Source organism: Spermophilus citellus (assembly GCF_964194105.1).
Source record: "Spermophilus citellus genome assembly, chromosome: 3".
NCBI classification, from domain to species: domain Eukaryota; kingdom Metazoa; phylum Chordata; class Mammalia; order Rodentia; family Sciuridae; genus Spermophilus; species Spermophilus citellus.
The window spans coordinates 174,128,581-174,151,963 of NC_138184.1; the positions used below are offsets into that span (position 1 = coordinate 174,128,581).

Here is a 23,383-nt window from a genome sequence, read left to right on the forward strand (position 1 = left end):
CTCTTTAATGTTCCTTACACTCCCCAACTAGATTATAATTAGGACACCTGAACCAAGATGAGTTTATTTGGCTTCAATCATGCATAGAATTGACTGAATTTATATTTGGAAAAACAATCAGGGTCTTGGGATTAGAGCATTTGCCTAGCATAACCAAGACCCTGGTTTCCATTATCAGCACTACACCCCCCCCCGAAAAAAGTTTGCATTTATCGAGCCCCTACTATGTGCCAGGCAACCTCATTTCATGTATTTACTCATTTAGTCTTCAGAGGAACTCTGGTACTTAGGATTATCATGCTTACTTTACAGTTGAGAAAAACTGCAGCCTACTGCATCTCTTGGCTAAGAAAAGGCATGTAGGTGTAGATAGGTATCTTAGGAAAATAAATCACAGTGGAAAGATGGACTGAAGTTTACATTTTTTCCTACCAGCTTAGCAAGGATAAATTATGCTTTTGTAATTCAAAAAATAATGCACTAGAGGGCGCTGAATATACAAACTGTGACAACTGTTTTGATTTAAAAGGCCCTCAAAAGAGTAAAGAGTATAATGTCGTTTATATGAACTGAGAAGCTATATACCCACTCCTCAATTAAAAAAAAAAAAAAAGAGGAAAGGGAAGAAAAACAAAACATCATGCTTTATATAGAGCAATTCACAATTTGTCTCTACTTGATATGACTGTTATTCAAATTGTCTTTCACTAGGTGTTTTCTTTGATCTGCCTGCTGAGTGGCAAAGGGAAAGGGTAGGATAACCAGGATGAAAATAAATTTTAAAATACTACACTGAGACACATTTTGTTTCATCTTTTATTTTAGCAAAGTAAAACATGCAATGCAAGAGAATAAAATGAAAGAAACAATATCTTGTCCTCAAACTCCAAAGACAACATCTTTTAGAGGTAACTCCAGTTTTTAAAGATTTCTATTTATTCATTTAACAAAATTACATTATTTTCCTCTACAAAAATTGAGAAGTTAACAAAATACTCATTTCTTGTAACAAAGATTTACAAAGTAACTTTTATTGTTTCCATTATTTCAAAGTAATACATTATTACTCCAGAATGTATTAAAAATAAAAAGTAATAAAATTCTTATTTATCATTAGGGTGTGGTGGCATGTTTGTAATGCCAGTTGCTGGGAGACAGAAGTTGAGGATTGTGAGTAGAGGCCAGCCTGGGAAAACAAAGCCAGACTCCTGTCCCCATCTAAATAGAAAAACAATGACAAAATATTCATTATTCCAATAGCTCTCAATATCCAGAGGAAATTATTATTTATTTATATTTTTTGGCATTGAGGATTTAACCCAGGGCTGTTTTACCATTGAGCTACATTTCCAGCCCACTTTGAGACAGGGTCTCACTAAGTTGCTCAGGGTCTTGCTAAGTTGCTGAGGCTGGCCTTGAGCTTGTGATCCTCCTGAACTGCTGGGATTATAGGTGTGTAGCACCAAGCCTGCCAGAGGAAATTATTTTATGTACATACAATAACTTTTTTTTGGCAAAACAGGATTATCTTGTATATATTATTTGTCCATCTTTCTACATCACTAATTTTTTTTTTCCTTGTTCAGGGCTAGGGAGTGAACCCATGGCCTCTCAAATGCCAGGCAAGTGCTCTACCACTGAACCATACTCCCAGCCGTCATTTCATTATTCTTTAACATTTTTATTGGGATATATAACTTAAGAATTTTTATATTACAAGAAATGTGTAACTCCATATGCCTTTCTCAATCACTGCAGCCTCAAACCTAAATGCTCTTCTAACCTTTATCATCACAGATTATATTTAGATAATATTTCTAAATTTCATATAAACTTTTCCATTCAACCTCAAAAAGATGAGTTAAAGAAAAAGGTAGCTGGTGTGGAAATCCAATAATTCTACCTCCTAATGTAAATTGTGGTTACTGATAGTATCATTTAGACTCAGTTATGGGTCACTGAGAATATTGTCTGAAGGAACATGGATTTGGAGCCCTGCAGGGTTTTGTAGAAAGCAACTGAAAACAAAATAAACAATGGGAAGGGAAAAGTTCTAACTATCCCTCAATATTTCAAGACTCAGTGGATCATGGAGTCACAAATTTGTAGTTTTTTCTTTCTCATGGGAAATAATATCTTATATGTTTAACTTTTTATCACTGCTCTATAAATTATCACAAGCACAGACAGCTACTGTCATGAAAGGAACTTAAAACTAGAATTTCTCTTATTTTGGGGGGACTAGGGATTGAACCCCAAGATACTTATCTTTGAGCTATACCCCCAGTCCTTTTATGCATTTTAAAACAGAGTCTCACACTAAGTTGCTTAGGGCCTCACTAAATTTCTGAGGCAGGCCTCTAATGATCTTCCTGCCACATGCTTCTGAGTGGCCTGCATTACAGGCCTGAGCCACCATGCCCAGTTTGCTCTTTAAAGAGAGAGAGGGGGGGGGGGGGAGACAGAGAGAGAGAGAGAGAGAGAGAGAGAGAGAGAGAGAGAGAGAGAGAGAAAGAAAGAAAGAAAGAAAGAAAGAAAGAAAGAAAGAAAGAAAGAAAGAAAGAAAGAAAATATCCCCTAATCTGTACCTAGCTAAACCCAGCTCGCTGTTCAGGAAGCAATGAACAAAAAATTAAAAGGGGAGAGGGTGGTTGCAGCATAGTAAGAGTTGGGAAACATTATGGCTTGCTACCAGGCAAAAGCCTAAAATGCAGGTGGGAAGAGGACAGACCTCTTCATCTGTTTTCCTTGTGGAAAAAGCAAAACAAAACAAAAAACCTCCACGAGAATGTTACCAAACTATGGCTTCTCCATCACCCCCAGATGATATTCATTCAGAAACAAAGCCCTGCAAAAAGGGATAAGTTGAATAAAAAGGGAAATTTCCTTAGGAACTGGGAGCTGCCAAACATACTAAAGAGCTGTGGAAAAAAACACCTGCTCCTGAATTACCAGTATTAGACCACACCCATGCTCTCTTCCATGGACACGGTGAATCAAAAGCACTTTTCATACCTAATATATTCGAGAAAAACTTGAACATATTGCCACAGTTTTTCATTTTCTTTCTTTGTGGTGCTAGGGATTGAACCCAGGGCATCCGGCAAGTTAAACTTATGCTTTACCACTAAGCTACACCCCTAGACCCTTTATTTTATCTAAGCTTTTTACTTGGTCAGATACTGGGTATATAGTTTCTAAAGACTCTGCATACATTCATTTAATCCATCCAACAAATCTAACAAAATGAACAATGAAACTCAGAAAAGTAACTTTTTCAAATTTGTACATAGCTGTTAAGGAGTGGTGAGGAGCTGGATTTCAAGTATTTCGGTCACTCCCATAGGAGAGCTTATTGCTTCTACCTCTCTTAGCCAAGCAGCATAAAACTTTTTTTTCCTGTTGCCCACGGGGCGGAAGGGGGGGAGTGTACTGGGGATTGAAACCAAGGCTGCCTTGCCATTGAATTACAGGCTCAGCCCTTCCCCCTTTTTAATTGAGATGGTCTAAATTGCTTAGGGTCTTGCTAGATTACTGAGGCAGGCCTCAAACTTGTGATCCCCCTGCGTCAGCCTCCTGAGTTGCTAGGATTACAGATGTAGGCCACCTCGCCCTGGTAAATGACTACTTCCCTTCAGCAATGGACAATGAGCACAGACTGGACACCACTAGGTCCCGAAGATGGTGGCTGTGGCAGGGTATTAAAGAGAGTGAATCAACTGCTTCAAGATCAGGGAATGTTCGAAATGATACTGTATTGCCTATTTTTTTTGGCGGGGGGGGGGGGCGGGTACTAGGTGCAGAAAGGGTTAAACGAAGAAAGGGAATTAGGAACGCGAAGGCTAAATAAAGCCCTGGGTCTGAAAGCGGAAGCACCACCATGAGGAAGCCCTGCGCTGCGGAAGTGCGTTTCTGGCATTCCTCAGAGAAAATGAAGGTGGTAGGGGAGCTCCTGCCACAAAGCTGCCAGGCCAGACCAGCTTTCCTTTCCTCCGACCCCAAGGATAGGATCGGATTACAGTTTACTTCTGGCCGCCCCAGGGCTAAACCCTAGGATATTCTGGACTCTGGTGCGGCTCACACGGCGCTCCCCTGGGACCCAGCTTCCGGTGCGGCCGCCTGGGCTACGCCCTGTCTGTGCGAGTTGCTCCCACTCGCTTGGGCCAGCTGCCAAGCCATTTGTTTGCCTCAGCGGCACAGCCACCCACAACTCGCCCTTCCGCAAGGGAGTGAAGGTTTGGACTGCTTAATTGGGTTCACGGGGCAGAATACCATCCCACTAGAGATGGGAACCAACTGAAGGTTTCCCCTCACTCGGGCAAAGTGGTTAGCAGGCCCTGCTGGGGCTCCTGGGAGTGTCCATAGTTAGGATACTGGAGTTAGACCACATGCAGTAAAAACTGTTTCCACAAAAGGTCAAAACTGGGATTATGAAACTCACATCAGACTTGTTTCAAGAGGGCTGAAATTCTTCCCCTTAGTGAATCCTACAAAAGAAAAATCTCTCACTTTAGGCTAATTTCTCCAAGATCAGTTGAGGGGAGGAGTCATTCTAGCTGTAAACTAAAATAACGCTAGAAGCTGGAATTATACTAAACAAACGCTCCATATGAAGAGGGTGCAGAAATAACTTCCAAGCCTCATTAACTGTCAGCGTCTCTCATTTTCTTAACACCTTGCAAGGGATCCCTAACAGAAGCTCGCAGATAGAATCCAAGCGAATTTGGGAAAAGTGGGAAGCATCTCTGGTCACTTGAGCTCATTTTTGGAAATCTGGAACCAACATTATTGTCTTGGTCAGGAAGAACAAATACTCTCCTGCTGGTAGTCAGATGTTTGGTTTGTCAAGTCAAATAATTTAGTTTTATGAAAACATGAGAAAAGGAAAGACTTTGATCACTATTTTAATCCATATTTTGGCTATGTCATGAGGATGTATTTCTTAGGTACAAAGAATCTGATCTGATTCTGAATTCCCCCATGGGGGGTGGGGGTGGGTTCTGGGGATTGAATTCAGGGGCACTTGACCACTGAGCCACATTCCCAGCCCTATTTTGTATTTTATTTAGAGACAGGGCCTCACTGAGTTTAGTGCCTTGCAGTTGCTGAGGCTGACTTTGAACTTGAGTTCCTCCTGCCACAGCCTCCTGGGGCGCTGGGATTATCGGCCTGCACCACCGGCCCGGCCTCTCTATTTCCATTTTTTTAAATTTTTAATCAAAATTATTTTCCAGTTATGGCCGGGTTCACAAGATATTAATGAAATTTATTTAAACTTTTTTCTTTCTTTCATTTTTTTGGGGGCGTTTGATATTAAGGATCAAACCCAGGGTCTTATTCAGGCTAAGCACAATCTCCACTGCTGAAATAAACCCTAGCCCAGCCCCGAAACATGTACTTTTTTTTTTTTTTTTTTGCAGGGATGGGACCAAATCCAGGGCCTTCTTCATGCTAGGCAAGTGCTTTACCACAGAGCTACATCCTCAGTCCTAAACCTTTTTCTTTTTTTTTTTTTTTTAAAGCAGTGTCAGTTTACACTGGACCTCACTATGCAGAAGTACCCCCCTTTTTAAGATATAATTTTTGTGATTGCCAACTAATTTTTGGAGGTGGTATTTAATATTATCTATTTTAAAAAATATCAAGTTACCTTTATGTAGTTTTCCTGTTCAAGAGGAATAGGGAAGAGAGGGACTATCAAATCTCAGTTGTGATGTAATTCTGTATGCAGCAGCTCAAAATAGTGCTGTTCTTTTTTTCCCTCTCCTGGCTGGACTGCAGTAAAAATAAATAGCTCTCTAAAAATCAATCATGGCTAGCAAATGTTTTTTTTTTTTCCCTTATCTTTTACCATGTATGTTATACACTATATTATCTGCATTCCTGAAGGGTATGTTAAAATACTGACCTGTTTCATAAAATATTCTATAAATGAGAAGCCTAATGTTACAGTATCATTTCTCCTCTTTATTAGAAATGGAGACAACCTCTTCACTGTAGTTTCAATTTCAAAAGTGAAACATTTAGTTACCTTTTCCAAAATGAGCCTGATTTCATCTTGATTTGGTAAGGTTTGTCAACATGCACTTTAATCAGTAATTCTGATGTAGGCTGACCCAGAACCACTAGCAGCTGGGTGTGGTGGCACATACCTGTAATCCTAACTATTGCAGAGGCCAAGGGAGGGGATCACAAGTTTTGAGGCCATTCTGGGCAATTTAGACTGACTTTGACAAAAATGAGTTAAAAAAAAAAAAGAGCTTGGGATATAGCTCGATGTGAGAGCATTTGCCTAGCATGCATGAGGCCTAGGGTTCAATCCCTAAGATCATCACAAAAAAAGCCAAGCCATTTTTTTTTTTTTAAAGTAACCACATCAGGCTTGCTTGGAACCATTTCTTTGGCTTGTTCCAGGTTATTCTGTAACTTAATGATTTTGCAGAATTAGCTGGAAGAGATCTATGGTGGCATGATAACGCTCAGAATGAACAATTTATGCAAAAGTACAATTTGCTTTGGAATTCTTACCTACTTCACAAATGCTTTGTTGTTAGGACACTGAGGCTCTAAAATAATGTATTTCAAATTTATCAAACCACTTTAAGTTCTCCACCTATTGACAATTAAAATTTACAATTATTACCTTGATAAGTTGACCAGAGGGCCTTAGGTTGAGGGCAAGCACTAAAGTTAGCAGGTTCAGGCAGGGCTGGAATCAAGATGTAAGACTAAGACCCTGTATTGCAGTTACAGCTTGCTAAATATCTATTAGAATTAGTTGACTAAACCTAGTGAGATACTCCCTAAAGATTTGAGGCTGATATTCCACTTCAGTTCTGTACCCAGTGAGACCTTGCAAATCAATGCTACATGGGTAAACAGAGAACCTGATCAGAGTTGCTACTTCCTAAGCATCTATAAGAGCAAACTTGATAATTTTTTCATCCTTGGAGTGTGCATTTTTATTTGTTCTTTTTAGATATATTTGATGGTAGAGAGTGTATTTTGACATATTATACATACATGGTGTATAATGTCCCGTTCTTGTGAATGATGTGGAGTTACACTGGTCATGTATTCATATATGAACATAGGAAACTTATGTCTGATTCATTCTACCATCTTTCCTGTTACCATTCCCCCCTTGCTAAATTTTTACACTGTGCTCAACTGCTAAATTGTTCTGCATCAGACTTGAAGGAAATTTTTAGGAAAGACTGGGTAGCTGAAGAGAAAGGACACTATACTATATGCTAAAAAATTGAGAAAGTAGATGTTAGAAGCTTGGGATGTGGCTCAGTGGTAGAGTGCTTGCTTAGCACATAGGAAGCCCTATATTTAATCCCTGGCACTGCAAAAAATGTTTTCTTTTTTTCTTTCTTTTTTTTAAAATAACCACTCTCCTCCCATAGACAAGCAGGCAGCTTAGGAGACAACTGCTAAGAGACTTGAAGGAAAATGAGGTATTTCCATAATTTAAACTTATGGCCTCCCTCAGTGTCTCCTGTGAAATAAGTAAAATAAATGAAACTCATACTAATGAAGTAAATTCTCATTTTGGATAATGTAGTTACAAATACACAGCCTGTATTTTTTATTTACTTTAGTTTTGTGGTACTGGGGATTGAACCCAGTAGCACTCTACCTCAGAGCTCCATCCCTAGCCCTTTTTATTTTATCTTACAGGACAGGGCCAAGCTAAGTTGCTGCCCAGGCTGGCCCGGAATTTGCAATCCTGCCTTAGCCTCGCAAATTGCTGGAATTTTAAGTGTGTACCAACACACCCAGCTTGCATTTAAAATTTTGGCATAGGAGTTAAATAAGGGCTAGCATGTATACATACACATGACCAACTTTAAAATCCAATACAGCTTTGACAATTGTTTTATAAAATGGTCATACCTCACTGAAGAGTCCATCATCTTACAAGAAAACCTTACAAGTAACAAAAAAGTATCCATAGTAATGACTATACTGCACTAAAACTTTAAATTTTTAGTACCATCTTTGAAGGTTAACTTTTCCCAGTAAGAAGGCAAATAGTGAATACAACATAGGCCTTGTTTCACAATTTACTTAACTCATTAACTTATGTTTTTCAAATTACATTGACAATGGGATACTTCAGAAAATGTTACCACTTCACCAACCACCTAAAAATACTAGGTAAGAGTTTACATAAATGTAACTAAATAATACACTTTGTATTATTACTAATTATTAACAAATTTTTAGTTTGCATAAATGTATAACTTAGAACAAAAAAAAATTAAAGATTCCTACTAGAGATGTACTAAATCGGGGCTGGGGATGTGGCTCAAGCGGTAGCGCGCTCGCCTGGCATGCGTGCGGCCCAGGTTCGATCCTCAGCACCACATACAAACAAAGATGTTGTGTCCGCCGAAAACAAAAAAATAAATAAATATTTTTTTAAAAAAAGAGATGTACTAAATCAAAGTTGATATGCTTCTATATTCTGGTTGCTGTGATGCTGTATTTTAATTACATTTTTTCCCTATATATCACTAAGATATGGGGGTAAGGCCCTGTATCAACTTTAAATATACCACAGTTTTTACTCAAGCAACCACTCTACCAGGGAGCTACACCCTAGACCTAAGTTTATTTTAAGAATATTATTTTAAGCATATTTACTATTTTAAGAATATTATTTTACCTACCAGGTGCGACATGGTATATATAAATTTTTGCCCATTCATTAAGTAGCTCTGAACAGTTATATTCTTATTCCTGGGTAAGCTGGCTTTCCTCTTCTATGGCTTACTAGTTGCTATTTGAGCATGATTTATTTACATGTCTTTTCAGAATAGTTCTTTCAATTGCACCTGTCCTAAATTCACAACCTTTTCCTGTTTAGGGTTACAAAGGAAATATCTTAGGCTTTGCAGCCCAAAGTCTCCCTCTTCCTTTTATGAGTCCTTCAAATAATTTTCATTTCCAGGTTATAAAAAACACAGGCTGTGCTTGCTGTAATTGGCATATTCCTTTTCTAGTCCTTAATAGGAAAAAGGGCCAACAATCATCCTTGTTCATACATGTATGATCACAGTAATTTAGTAAGTGCTGGTTGGATACTTAATTTAATTTGGTTATCATCACCATGCTTTCTGCAGTCTTTAACGATCATTTATAGTTATTCATTAAAAATGCATGGCAAGGAGAAACTTTCAATTTATTAATGTCAAATTTATTCCATGAACACCTGACTTATTTCATTATTTTACAAATGGAAGGCGCAACTAAGTCCTATCGATTTATTTATCTAGGAACATGTTATGACAAGGGCTGACAGAGAAAAGACTTTTTTTTTTTAAGATGGACACAATATCTTTCTTATTTATTTTTTATGTGGTGCTGATGATCGAACCCAGTACCTCGTAAGTGTGAAGCAAGTGCTCTACCGCTGAACTATATAACCCCAGCCCCAAAAAGACACATCTTCAGCTTATGCAAAAACCAAGTAGCTGCTTCTTTTCTACAAATGACTTATTTTACTGAGCATCTAGAGAATCAACTTAATCATTCATCTTAAAAAAAATGCATGTCTCCAATATTGACCTAGGCCTCTGATTAAACTACTGAGTTTAATCCTTATCCTTGGAACATAATTTTCCTATTTAGCAGATAACAACCATTTCAAGTCTGCATTTGGTTGTCTAAAATGTAGAGATATGCAGAAATATCTGTATATCACAGTTATTAAGGTCTCTGTGATCACAATTTCCACTGCATAAAACCTCACTCTTAGATCTTCTTCAATATGCTTTCTACTTTAATTTTATCAGGCTATTTGGATGAAAAGCTATGCATTAACAAGTATACTACTGGACTGGGGTTGTGGCTCAGTGGTAGAATGCTTGCCTAGCATGTGTAAGGCACTGGGTTTGATTCTCAGCACTACATATAAATAAATAAATCAAAAGGTCCACCGACACTTAAAAACAAAAACAAAAACCAACGTATACTACCAAAGTACAACTTAAGGTCGGTTCACTTTGTAACCTAATATGAGGAAGGTTTAAGAAAACCTGGATTTCTCCCTCAATTTGTCTTTATTAACCTCCAGTCAACTTTACAGTGGCTGAGGGATTCCTACAGTACCAGTTTGATTTGTGTTAGAAACAAAGATCATTCTTGCCTGCAGAATTAAGGACAACAAATTAGGAGCACTTTGATACACACGTCTTTGCAAATGAGTATACACTGTTAACATGCAGAAACCACATAATCTTGAGGAAGTCTGTAGAATGTAGGGGTACAAAACAGGTGGGGGGAGTAGGAAAGAATGGGGACTAAAAATTAGGTGCTTACTCTATGAAGCCCCATCAATTTAGCAAGACTCTGTGTCTCAAAAGCGGGGGACTGAGCTGATGTAGCTCCAGGTGCCCCTTGGCTCAATTTCCAGTACAAAAAAAAAAAAAAGTTACCCAAGAATTAAATCAGTTATTTTTGAAATTCCTCAAGGGCAACAGAGGTAAAGTAACCAGAATATATAATATGGAAATTTGCCCAGGGTAAACCACATACTGACCCAGTACAAGTTTCTGTATATTAAAAGAAGAATCAGAAGAAAAAGCCAATGACAGCATTTCCAGCTAAAATTCAACGTTGGGGAACGGATGTGTAGCTAAATGGTAGAGCACAATCCTAGCATTTGCAAGGTCCTGGGTTTGATCCCAGAGAAATGCCATTCTAACTGGGCATAAATGGGAGCATGTGAAAAAAGGTTGCCACAAAATGTGTATTGCGCTTAGTATGGTTATACAAATTGTTTCTAGGATATGAGAGAGATGCCTAGATTTCCACACTCTTGCCACCATACAAACCTGAGAATAAAATTCCTGCTGTCTTTTCATGTTTCAGTTATAGAATAAAAAAACTGATGGGCTGGTGGGATTGTGGCTCAGAGGTGGAGCACTCGCCTAGCATGCATGGGGCACTGGGTTCAATCCTCAGCACCATGTAAAAATATTGTGTCCGCCTATAACTAAAAAAGAATTGATGTTTCTTCCTAATTCAAAGTACATTTTTCTTAGGAATGATGTGTTAACCTTAGCATAGTCCTAATTCTTGAAAAATTTAAAAGTACTAGAAATAAGAATATCTTGGGAAACAGATTTTCTCTTTTTTTCTGTGTGGTACTAGGGATTGAACCAGGGCCTTCTGTATGCTAGGCAAGCGCTCAACTATGGAGCTACACCCTAGAGTCAGAAATACAACAGGGGCCAGGCATGAGCAAAATAGGTAATTATGTGTGATGGAGAGATACAAATAGGCTATAGAAGGAATCCACTCATTTTAAATGCAAAAGGGAGAAGTTCATCAATTTCTACTAGAAGATTAGTTTGCTAATTTCTGACCCTGCATACAAGAATTCAAATGTTCAATAAATCAGAATTTTCAGCAATTCAGAGTTTGACATATTGCTAAAACTATGCCCTATGTATTCACCAATCATGTTACTTTGTCCCTTAGGAATGAAGTCATCAGTAGTGGTGGTGGTGGTAGTGGTAGTAGTAGTAGAAACACACTTTGGCTTGAGAGTTAAACTATAGTTTTCACTACTTACAGAATTGATTTATACTGTTTTAATTTTTTAAGGAAACTAGGGCAGACAAATAACTAAAAATGTAGGTTTTAAAACAAACTTACAAAAAATTTAAAAACTCTCTAAAATAAAAGGGTAAGCTTCAAATTTCTACTCAGAATCATATAATTTGTTTTAAATCGTTTAAAAAGCTGCCTATCATTTTTGAAGCATTATAGAACAAACTAACAGCAAAAGGTACTGCTAGGGATAGTTATAAACCAAATTTACTTTTATCTTTACTACAGTGAATCAGACTCTGGTAAGGATGAATGTACCAGGATATGATTTAGCTATTTAAAAAACTAAATGGGCTGGGTGCCATGGTGCCTGCTTGTAATTTCAGCTACTAAGAAGGCTTAGACAGGATTGCAAGTTTGGGGACAGCTTCAACAACTTAGAGACTCTATCTAAAATAAAAAAATAAAAAGGGCTGGGGATGTGGCTTAGTAGTAAAGCACCTCTGGGTTCAATCCCCAGTACCAAAACAAACAAAACCTAAATAAACTCAGTTTCCTTTCCTTGAACTAAATTGTAGACCCAAGATGTTGGCTTTCTTGATAGATCTGTCTACTATTTAGATCACATCTATTCATTTATTTACATGTGGTGCTGAGAAATTGAACCCAGTGTCTCACACATGCTGGACAAGTGCTGTGCCACAAAGCCACAACCCCAGCCCCACATCTATTTACTTTTGACTTTCATCTCTGTAGACTTCTTATCAAATCTCAAGTACTTTCCTTAAAAGCCATTTGTTTTCTCTACATACCTAGGCAACAAGTATGGATGTTTTTTATAATGTGTTACATACTTCCTTTATTCTACTACCACGAGGGCTCTAAGTATCAGTACTTCCCAAGTTAAAGGTAGGTAAGTTTTAAAACATGTTCTTTCCTGTTCCATCCTTTCCAAGTTAAAGGTAGATAAATTTTAAAACATGTCCTTCCCTGTTCCACCCTACATCTCCAAATTAAGTCTTTGGCCAAGGGTTTAGCACTTTGTTTAGAACTTGGCCAGCATACATAAGACCTGGTGTGAATTCCCAGAAACCAATACACACACCCAAAAAAGAAAAAATTAGGTCTTTGTTCAGACGATATACTCTAGGACAAAATAATTAACTTTGGTGAAATGAGGGAGACAGGTATTGAAATGACTGGTCTGCCACCTTAGGTAAGATAATCACTTAAATGGGATAAAATATATACAATAGCATGAAATGGTTCTGGGTACTCCTAACATCTGGTGTTGATGGTAGGAGGAGTCACACTAGTAATTAAGGATTTCTTGTCTGGCTTAAAATTAAGACTTCGTTACATACAAGGAAATGGAAGTGGCATGAAAATTGAGCTAAATTTAAACAGGTAGAATAAAGAATGGGAAAAAAATATCAATAAAACATTTAGATAGGCTTGTAAGTTCTAATTACCAAGTAATCACCTTATTGACCTAACTAAAAATGTAAAGGCTAAGAATTAGGTTGTGTGTCTTAAATACGATTGAATACTGATTAGATCCAAAGTTCTAATTTGTCCCAGGAACAAAGCACCGGACAGAGGAAACCAACACAAACATCAATCAATACTTTAGAAGGGGCGCCTTAGTCCCAGCAACTGGGGAAACTAAGGCAGGAAGATCACAAGTATGAGGCAAGCCTGAGCAAATTAAGACAAAATAAAAAAATTAAGACAAAATAAAAAGGACAGGAATGCAGCTCAGTGGTGGAGCATAGCTGGGTCCAATTCTTAATATGGGGGTGAGAGAGTCTCTTTTAAGTGATATTATCTCCAGGGATAAGTTTCCAGGTCATTTAACACAAGTAAGGCTGAGTTATATGAAATACCATTTATTGTAATTGATAACCAATTTAGTTTATTATACAAAAAAACTGTTATATAGAAAAGAGAGTTGTTTGTTAAAGGTGCATCCTATGCTTCAAACAACTTTTTATTGTACTTACACTAAAGGAGAGAAAAAAAAAACAACCCTCCAAACTCCATTTTTAAAATAAGAAATACAAACAGAGATAAACTCTGCATACCTCAATGCTTATGACATTAAACATAAGCATTGAAGGAAAAAATGCCATCTTTTTCCTAGAAAACAAAACAACACCACAATCCCAAGCTCTAAATAAGGAACAGGTGACATTTACAAATTTTGATTTAACAAATTCATTCACTTCTCCAAGCAAAGGGCCCCCAATAGATTTTACAACTTGTTTTTTTCACTGTATATTAAAAGTTTACAGTGAATATTAAAGAACACCTTTTTCCTATATCTATGGTTAATACATGCTATATGGAAAGGCATAGTTCGGTTCACCTCAAAACCACCCCAAAGAGCTCTGGAATCTAAGTTTTTGCAACACATAGGCAGACAAAATACACTGTTAGTTTTTTTTCATTTCCAGATGAAATTCCATAATAAAAGATGTTTCAAATTTGAATTAAACAACATAGAGGGGATTATGGATCACACTAGCTGGTAGAGAGCAAAAAACTTTTCAATTTTTTTTAGATACTTAGGAATAAATTTTGTTTTTTAAATTTATTTTCAATATGGTACTTGGGTTTGAACTCAGGGTCTTGCAATTGCTAAGCAAGTGCTCTATCACTGAGCTACATCCCCAGCCTTTTTATTTTATTTGAGATGGAGTTTAAGTTGTCCACATTTGTCTTCTAACTTGTGATCCTTCTGCTTCAGCCCCCTAAGTAGCTGGAATTACCTCTGCCTAGCTAGAAATAAATTTATTACCTCTTTAAGAAAAACAATCAAGCCGATTCAAGGTATCCACAACCCTTGAATGTTTTAGAGCCCGATTTGCAAATATGGACTTGAGAATTAGTGTTAACATAACAACACTGAATCCATTTTTCAAGTTAAATGGTTCAAAGCCAGGCACACCTGTAATCCCAGCAGTTCGGGAGGCTGAGGCAGGAGGGTAGAGAGTTCAAAGCCAGCCCAGCAACTTGGCAAGGTCCTAAGCAACTTAGGTAGACCCTGTTTCTGAATAAACATAAAAAAAGGACTGGGGATGTGGTTTAGTGGTTAAGCGATCCCTGTACCAAAAAGTTAAACTAGTTGGGCTGTGTTATGTTTAATCACATTTTTTTTATGTATATCTACTTATTTCAGTTCAAACCTTTTTCAGATATGAACTTTTCATTTTTCTATGTTTACAGGTCACTAAAATGCCTGGGGTAGTAGCAGGCCACAGATGAAAATTTGTATTATATAAAACAAAACCCAGTAACATGTTGAATCAGAATGTTTTCTTATGTTGAACATAAGTTTCAGTAGTTATGTAAAATGGTAAAGTAGTATGAGTGACTATTCAAAAATATACCAAAAAGGTCTAAGAGCAGACAATAGTAATCAATGTTTAAATTTTACTCACAAAGAGTCATCTCAGGGCTTTATATAATATACAATGTTAATAAGTCCTGTTATTGGAATGCCAATCTCCTGATATAAAAAATATGTAGCCTCTAGAGATTCATACAGTGACACAAACTAAACTTGAGGTAACAGCAAATTAGGTCCTCTAATGTCAGAGAAAGCAGTGCCACATACCCTGATAAATCTCAAACACATCATGGTTTCATAAACCCACTTAATTGCTAGTGTTTAATACTGTTGAAGTTTGTAAGGAAAACCATCCTCTAGACTTAAAAAACAAGAATATCCAAAAATACTCAGCAGTTTTATTTCTTCTTCCTTTCTGCAGAACTATCTATGGCCTATCAGCTGCTCTCTGCCTCACTCTCCCTTGGGTAATCTTTTCCTCTTATTCAAACAATAGTGCTGTAAAGAGCTCTTCTGAAAACGTTTGAAAGCCAATTATTTTAGCTTAAGACCATACAGTCTATAAGCAAAGTGTTTAATCTTAACAATCTCTAAAGAAACATGCACACCCAAATGCCAACCAAATGTCAATTGCTGGGTTGGTGGATCATCAATGTTAAGAACAGCTTAAAGTATTTGGGAGAAGAGATGTATTTGGAAGATTTTTGAAATATAAGGAAAAAGGCTAAAGCTGTTTTACCCAGAAGTGGGAAGAAGCACTCAAGACTGGAGGGCAAAGGCACAAAGTATAATAAAGTACAAACCTCTTGAGATGGAATGCCATTTTAGAACATCAGAAAATGTGATGCATGAAACCAGTAAGATTACAGCAATTGTATAAGAGACAATGATTTGAATAAAAATAATGTTTTTGAAGAGATAAGTGAAGAAAGTTCTTAAGAATCAAGTACCAAGCTAGTATTTGATGGGCTCAGAAAGCCTGTGGCCCCCTTTAAACCTTAAGATTTGCATTTGAAGCTAGAACTAAGATGGAGGTGAACACTGCTAAGTTCATAGAATAGGCACAAATGATTTTGTCCAGGGAGAACGTTATTCAAGAAAGCAGTCAAAGGAAAGTAATCCCAACCAGCATTTAAAAATCACAGAATAATCAAGAAAAATCAAGAGCTTAATGGATTTGGCAGTTAGGAAACATGAGGAACACATTGATCAAAACTACAAAAGACTTGTTTCTATTAGCTTAGAAAATGACTTCTTTTTCTTTTTTAGGCAGAATGAAGCTGAGAACATTCTGAAAATTATTTTATGTAATCTACTAGCTTCATATTTAGTATCAGATTTTCTGAAAAGTTCCTATGAGGAAAGAAAGGGAGCCAGGAATTTACACAAGACAAAGTAATACTTATTCAAGGGTTCTCATACAAAATGCCTGTTTTAACAGCATGAGTAGGCAAAAGAAAAAAAAAAAGCTTTGAACTTTAAAATCTTTGTACTAAGTAACTATTTACATTTTAAGTACTGGCTTTTCAGTTCACTCACATTAGGATGCTTAATAACTGAAAAAGAAATCCCCATAAACTAGTAAGAATTTAATAATAAGCAAATTAATTAAAAACACAATCTTGTTTACGAACAACAGAAAACCTACAACTAAAGAAACTTTACAATCTTGACCCCTGTTAAAGTCATCCTTTTATGTCCAGGAAGCACTTCCTCCTAACATCTAATACACATATTGTCAATAAGACGTCAAGATTTTAGTTCCAAGTATCTTTGTTGAACAATTCCCCCGCTCAACACCATCCAAAGGAAGAGAACGCCTTTAAATCTTCTCTTGTTTTTGGCTACTATTAACTAGAATGGTCAAGTGGCAATAACAAAAATATATAAATGCATAGTCTTTAAAAAGTCTTGAGCTTCTGGACATCTTCACCTATTCAAGGTTTCAAAAACTTAGTTCATACGACTACAAAATTGATTTAAAGAGGTAGGCTTTAATATTTATGATTCAGGGACCTTATTGAATATTATTTATCAGAAGTGCTTACAAGTCCATCTTTTATTTTTAAACGCAAGAGGAAAGACGAAAGGCAACATACTAAAAGTATTGAAAACCACCTTATAAGTTCATACAGACACCGGCAGCTTTTATTCTGCCTATATTTAAATAGAAAGGCAAATCCCATCAATACGATTACACAGTCTTACAGGATTTACAGACAAGGGAGGGTAGTGGAAGGAAGAACAGAAGGTACAAATGGAAGGAGAATTTGAAAAGTGCCCTACAATTCAGATGACAGTCTTTGGCTGTTTTACACCTGTTTCTAAATTTTGGTATTACTCTATTTTTCTATTCAGATCTGAGAAACTTCACGTTTTCCCAGAAAACAGTCGATACTCCTTGTCATTGTGTTCCCACTCTCCGAACCCAGGAGATAGCCTCGCCTCTGGCTACCCACCCAAGTGGCCCTCAGAGACTCATAATCGATTCCCATTTTCAGAGGAGGGACTTGCCACCTTACGTAAGTACTATTTGCAAGGAGAAAGGCTGATAAGAAATTAGGGCGCCAAACCTCCTCCACCAACAGCAGTCACACCCGAAAGGAGTGTCCCTCCCGGGGCTTTCCCGCGAGGCGCAGCTGCTCTGCGATGTGGGGGAGGGGAAGCTTTGAAAGTCATCTCTTCCTCTTCAGGCCGCCAACGCCGACCGCACCAAAGTCTCCTCCGCCCAAGCCCTGTCCCCTCCCCCGCCCCAGCCTGGGTCTGCGCCAAACCCCACAGGAATGCGGCCGGTCACATGCGCTGCGGCGGCGGTGGACGTGCCTCTCCCCCCGCGCCCCAAGGAGACCCAGCGCCATCTTGCCCTGACGCAGTTAAAAAGTCACAGGAGCAATCGTGTCTCCACGTCCGCGCCATCGCCCCAAAGTCTCGCAGAGGCCGAGCCAGCGCCCTCACCTCGCGCAGGGACAGGAGAAAATGGTCAGGGAGGAGCCTTGCGATTCCCTTCGCCACTGCTTGGGTTCCATATCGGCCGCGGCAGCAACGATCACCATCGTCACTTCTCCCTCTCTGCCTTTGCAACAGCCTCCCCCGGCGGCCTTGGCCCCACCCGCTGCTGCAGCATGAGGTCATCGCTACCCAATCACAACGCGCCCGACAGAACACATCGGGCACCGATTGGCTGCTGAGACCGCCTCTGCCTCTCCCCACTCAGCTTACCGAGAGCTCCGGGTCGCTGTGGGGCAAGAAGACGGAAACCGCCATTTCGGGGAGAGACCCCCCCAAAAGGAGAGCCGGAATTGCCGTGTCACTTTAGTGGGGGAATCCTTGTTTTATTATTTGGCCTCCCCTTTTTGTCTTAGATATAGCAGTCTCTCTGCCCCTTCCTCGTTTAATCACCGCCACTTAAAGGAATCACCGCTCCCCTCCCCGCATATTGTCCCGCGGCAGGGAAATCCTTTCCCGGGGCCAAAAGAAGTATAGGAGGCAGCGACGGCAACTGCACCGATGGCAACGGCAGCTTTTACCCCGATACACGGTGGCAGGGAGGCGGCGCTGGCAGTGACTGCATGTTTTCTGTTGCTTCTCCCCCCGAACTCTTCAGTTTCGCTCCTCCATCGAGACGGCGCTGGACCCGCCAGCTCCGCTTTTATCCGGTGCCCGGAGCCTGCGCACTGGAAGTTCCTCGGCCCCTAGTGGGCGTCGAGTGACACCCCAGCCGGGTTCGCCCAGCGCTGGTGGCCAGACTGGGGCGGGGGAGGGGGAGACTGGGGCCGAGGTTGTTTTGCGGGTGGAAGAAAGTGCATCGCTCTAGGAGGGCAATGGAGACAGGGGTCTATCCAGGCCCTACGGGCATCATCCTTCCCCACAGTGACATGCCCAAGCTCACTTATAACAAGACATGAGGGCTACTCAGGGAAAACGGGTAAAGAACCGATTCCGTCAAATACCGAAACTTCCCCCAAACCTTTGGTGAACTGTTGAATGCCTCTGTTGTGAAAAAGACTGAGACTCTATCCATCTTACTGTCTTCAGTTACGTTCGCGCCTCTGTGGAGGGGCAACGGCTGGCGGCAGCCCATAAGCAAAATGGCGGCAGACAGCTTCGTCCCCTCCCCCCTGCCCCTGCGGAGCGGGGCGGGCGGGCCCCGTGCACTTGCCGCCGCCGCCGCCGCCGCCGCCGCCGCCGCGGCCGCCGCCGCCGTCGCCGCCATTTTCCCAGAGCGAGAAGCAGTGACACTGAGCGGGCGCAGGGGGCCGAGTCGGAGACGGTGCCTGAGTTCGGGAGCGGCAACAGAGGGGGCATAGACACACCGAACAACCTCGCCGCCGCCTCTGCGTTCTTGTAGACTGCCTGGGTGCCCCCTCCCCTACTCCTTGGCTCCTGGCGAAGAGGCTGCGCGCTGCTGTTTGGGGAGGGGGTGTGTGGAGCCCGGTCCTGTGTCCGCAGTGGCTGCTGTCGGGGGTTCGTCTGATTACGAAGGTGTGGAGAGACTCCTTGGGGGTCGAGCAAATAACGGGGTTCGGGTGTCTGGTGTGTGAACATCACAGGTCAGTGCCTGTCGTCTCCGTGGGAGTTCGTGGGGTTTGCAGGGTGGGGGCACTGTGTTTCGAGGCTGTGGGGGCTTCTCATCTTTTTCCTTCGGGAGGGGGCAGTCGACATTGACTCTCAGGTGTCTTTGCTGGGGCAAGACTTTGCTCATTTTAATCGAATGTATCCTTTCTCTTGCTTGTCCCTAGAAATGGAGCATTATGGCGGGTTTTAGGGTAGTGGAAGGGGAAACTGGCAGTTAAACCCCCTTGAGAGTGGGAGTTAGGGAGGGGGCACACTCCTCCCTGGCAGCGGGTTAAGGCCGCTTGGGTGAGGAGGACGCTTGTGACTGTTGGTAGGGTTTGTGTCCAAGAGGTCCCAGGAGCTACCGGCTCTCGCTTTTCTCAGCTGCGTCTAGTTCAGGTGTTGAAAAGCTGTGTAGGCCCCATTTTCTTCTTTTTCCATCTCTTGATTGGCAGTCTCGGGCATAGTGCTCTCGTAAATATGAAGGGGTTAAAAGAACGCCCTGGGCATCCCTCTTTGTGGGAAAACGAGACCGCTCCTCATCCTCTCTGGGAGAGGATAAACCCGCCCCTGAGGTGGTCACCCCAGTACCCAGCCTTCTCAGTCTCCTCCCCCCACCCCTCTTGCATTACTGCCGTCCTTTACTGTGCCGGAGCCTTAGAATCCACAATATGGCTTATTTCAGAAAAGCTTACTTTGACCAAGGGATTGGCACAAACACTGTGGCAGCAGACTCAGATGAGAAACAAACGGTTCCCTGTGCTAAACGGGGGAGGAGGGAGAGAAAAAACAATCCGGAGTGCTCTCTTCCACTAGCATTAGTTCCGTGTAGATACGTCCTAGCTGAGCTGTCTCTTGAGAATGATACAATTTAAGGTCAAAGAGAAATCTTAGCTCTAGAGTAAACCCCGTGCTACCTATTTTATTCCACCTTTTAGAGATGTGAATAACTAAGGTGTTTGGAGTTCTGAAGACCTTGGAGAGAATTAGGTGAGGTGCATTCAGCTGTAGACAGGAAACATCAATACCTAGTTGGAAAATAGTCCTTTTTTCCCTTTAATTTTCGAGATGGGGAGTAAAAACTGTAATTTCCCTCTTTTGTCCTTTACAGATTCTAAAAATGGCGGCCCCAGGCTGATGTTGTGGTAATCTAATCAGCTCGGGTCCTCCACACCCCATGCAGTGCGTTTGTCTGCAGCATATTACAGGCTTATTATGTTTACATGAAAAGACTGTGATCCCCCCCCCCCCAGTCATTTACAAAAAGGTGTTGATTTTACTGCAAATTACAATCCTTGTATTTTAGTAGATTAATTTTATTGTTTTTTTCCTGAGAGGCAAATTAATTGATACCACTTCTAAAATAATAAAAACACTCAGGTAGTCTTGGAAATTTCAGTGGTCAGGATGGATGCAGTTAAATATTAAAAATATTATTTAGGTACCAGTAATAGTTTATGTTGGGTTTAATTCAACCATCTTTTATTCAATATGTCAGAGTATATTAAAATATTCTGCTAAGTGTGTAAGTGTAATCTCTTTCATATGATTGGACATTTTAATCTATAGTAAAACATTTCCATTCAACTCTTGACAAATTTTGTACATTTTGGGTTTTGTATTCTGTTTCAGAGTAAATTTTAGGGAGCTGTACAAACAAGCCTAAACCTGTTACTTCACTAGGTGTTCAGATGCTGTTATATTTTGCATCTGTTTTTTCCCATGTATTTGAAGCTTTCCTTAAGAATTTTCAAAGTTAATTGTATATTTGATGAAGTGAAGCTCCATATTTTGCTTGCTTTTAAATTTGTCTTGTAGCATACTTATCATCATTATGTAAGTAAAAACAGTAAGGCTTTGGTTTGGTTCTTGGTCCTTCACCCCCCAAACATTATCATTTACCCATTAAGAGATTGTCCACTCTAATAAACCTTAAGTAAAAGTGTTACCATAATAGGGTCCAGAATCCATTTTTTGTCATATGCAGAATCTTATGGACTGAGACTGAAAATTAAATGCTGTCAGGTGTCATTTATCTGTATTTTTAAAAATGTGAGTAATTAGAGTCATTTCCATAGCGGGAGGTTATCAGTGGGCCATTAATGGCTTTTAATGACCATTCAGATTGTGGAGCAACTAAAAGATGAGTGAGTGCTTTTCAATATGATAGTACTTAAAAAGACTGGAGTATATACACCCTTTTAATGATTTTCTGATCCATTTTTAATATTTTAGAGTAGAATTTACTTCATGGTGAATATGAGAACGAGGTTGATAATGAGGTTCTATTCTACAGAATAATTATTGAAATAACTGGCTTAGGGATTTTCTGCATACCAGCGAGTTTCATCCTTGAAGGTTGAGCACACAACCTTACTTTGAATCTTTGAAATATTTTATTATGTAATGAAATGTAGGTCAGTAATGGGAGAGTTTGCATAGTGATTTGGGATCAATACTCATTTGTATTATGCTCTTGTTTGAGTATGTAAGATCCTTCACTACTATATTAAATGCTATACAATTATTTTATGGGCTTTGTAGTTAAGAACTATGATTCAGAAGAAGATTGGTACTTGAAACTTACTATCCAATGTAAGAATCAATGTATTCTTATACATTTATGTAGCCAAAGGAGGTAACACTGCCTATGCCCAGGGTTTTCTTGATAGTGAACTTGGTCAGGTCTTTGATATACAAAGAAGCTTGAATCACTTGGCTTTAAAAATATGATAGTTAGAAATGATAAAATCTTCTGCCTCCTGAAATCTACTAGCTTCATACTTGCTTGCTTCATTGCTTTGAGTTTTGTTTTGCTCCTATAAAATAGACTTTTAAAAAAAAAGTATTGTGCCTTATTTAAAATACTTTATAAGTAATATTTTAATCAATTGATTGTACATAATAAAGGTTGTGGAGGTAAATTTATTAAAAGGTTATGTATAATTTTTGTTCCCAGAAAGTTTTGAAACATTTGTTCCCTAGGGGGATAATGGCTTTTGTTCTTAGGATAGCTAAGGATAGCTGAGTTTGAGGGATTATTTGCTTATCTGTTTAAGTGGATTTGTAGAAAACCATAATGTAATTGGAGAGTTAATTTTATTTTTAGAGACTACATTTTGATCATACTTGGCTTTTGTTGTCAGTGTAAAGGATCTCTTTGATCCTTAAGTTTAGAACCTTTACAGGTCAACATTTCAACCCTATAGGACTCTGATAACTCTCCTACAATTTTGGCTTTTCTGACTTCTCATAGCTTCTAGTCAGAGAATCTTCTACATATATACCACATTAAACTCTAGGACTTTTGGATCTAAAAATAAGGAAGTAGAGAGAAAACCTGCTTAAAATATTAGGAGAAATTCCTCCCCTCAATACACATTTTAGTAGTTTCAGGAAAATTATAACTGTTATTAAATTGGATTTTTAAGTTACTGAAACGGTTATAGTAAGTGGTTATTGAAGATTATGCCCAGGGGTGTTCTAACCACTGAGCAACATCTCCAGACCTTTTTATTTTTAATTTTTAAAAATCAATTTACTTTTTAAAATTAGGTATATATGACAGCAGAATGCATTTTGATTCATTGTACCAAGTGGTAGCACAACTTTTCATTTCTCTGGCTGTACATGTATAGCATCGCACGATATGTGCAGTCATACATGTACCTAGGGTAATGATGTCCATCTCATTCTACCATCTTTCCTGCCCCCATGCTCCCTCTTTTTAGACAAGACCTTGCTAAGTTGCTGAGGCTGGCCTTGAACTTGTGATCCTGCTCAGCCTCCTGAATCACTGGGATTACAGGCCTGCACTAACACTCCTGGCTCATGCATAAATAAACCTGTAGGTTTATTTTTATAGGTGTGTTATGTAAATCCTAACAGCTCTGCCTTTCTGCACGTTAC

The 23,383-nt window shown here is 39.5% G+C and overlaps 1 protein-coding gene and 1 long non-coding RNA gene across 7 annotated transcripts in view; one reads left to right on the forward strand and one right to left on the reverse strand.

The window, feature by feature from the left end:
* Nucleotides 1-999: 999 nt before the first annotated feature.
* Nucleotides 1,000-17,999, reverse strand: LOC308644643. The gene is made up of 2 exons (XR_014021065.1): nt 17,876-17,999; nt 1,000-1,218 (listed from the first exon to the last, which is right to left on the reverse strand). It is a non-coding gene; the product is annotated as an uncharacterized lncRNA (long non-coding RNA).
* Nucleotides 18,000-19,131: 1,132 nt separating this feature from the next.
* KMT2E (lysine methyltransferase 2E (inactive)) overlaps nt 19,132-23,383 on the forward strand; it is a 92,509-nt gene continuing 88,257 nt past the window's right edge. For 3 of the 6 annotated variants that reach the window (XM_081286022.1, XM_081286027.1, XM_081286026.1), the window contains exon 1: nt 19,333-19,470. The gene's annotated coding sequence lies outside the window, so the exon portion shown is untranslated. Of the gene's footprint in view, nt 19,471-23,383 lie in introns of all 6 variants that reach the window. The other 3 variants (XM_081286024.1, XM_081286025.1, XM_081286023.1) reach the window with 2 other exon arrangements.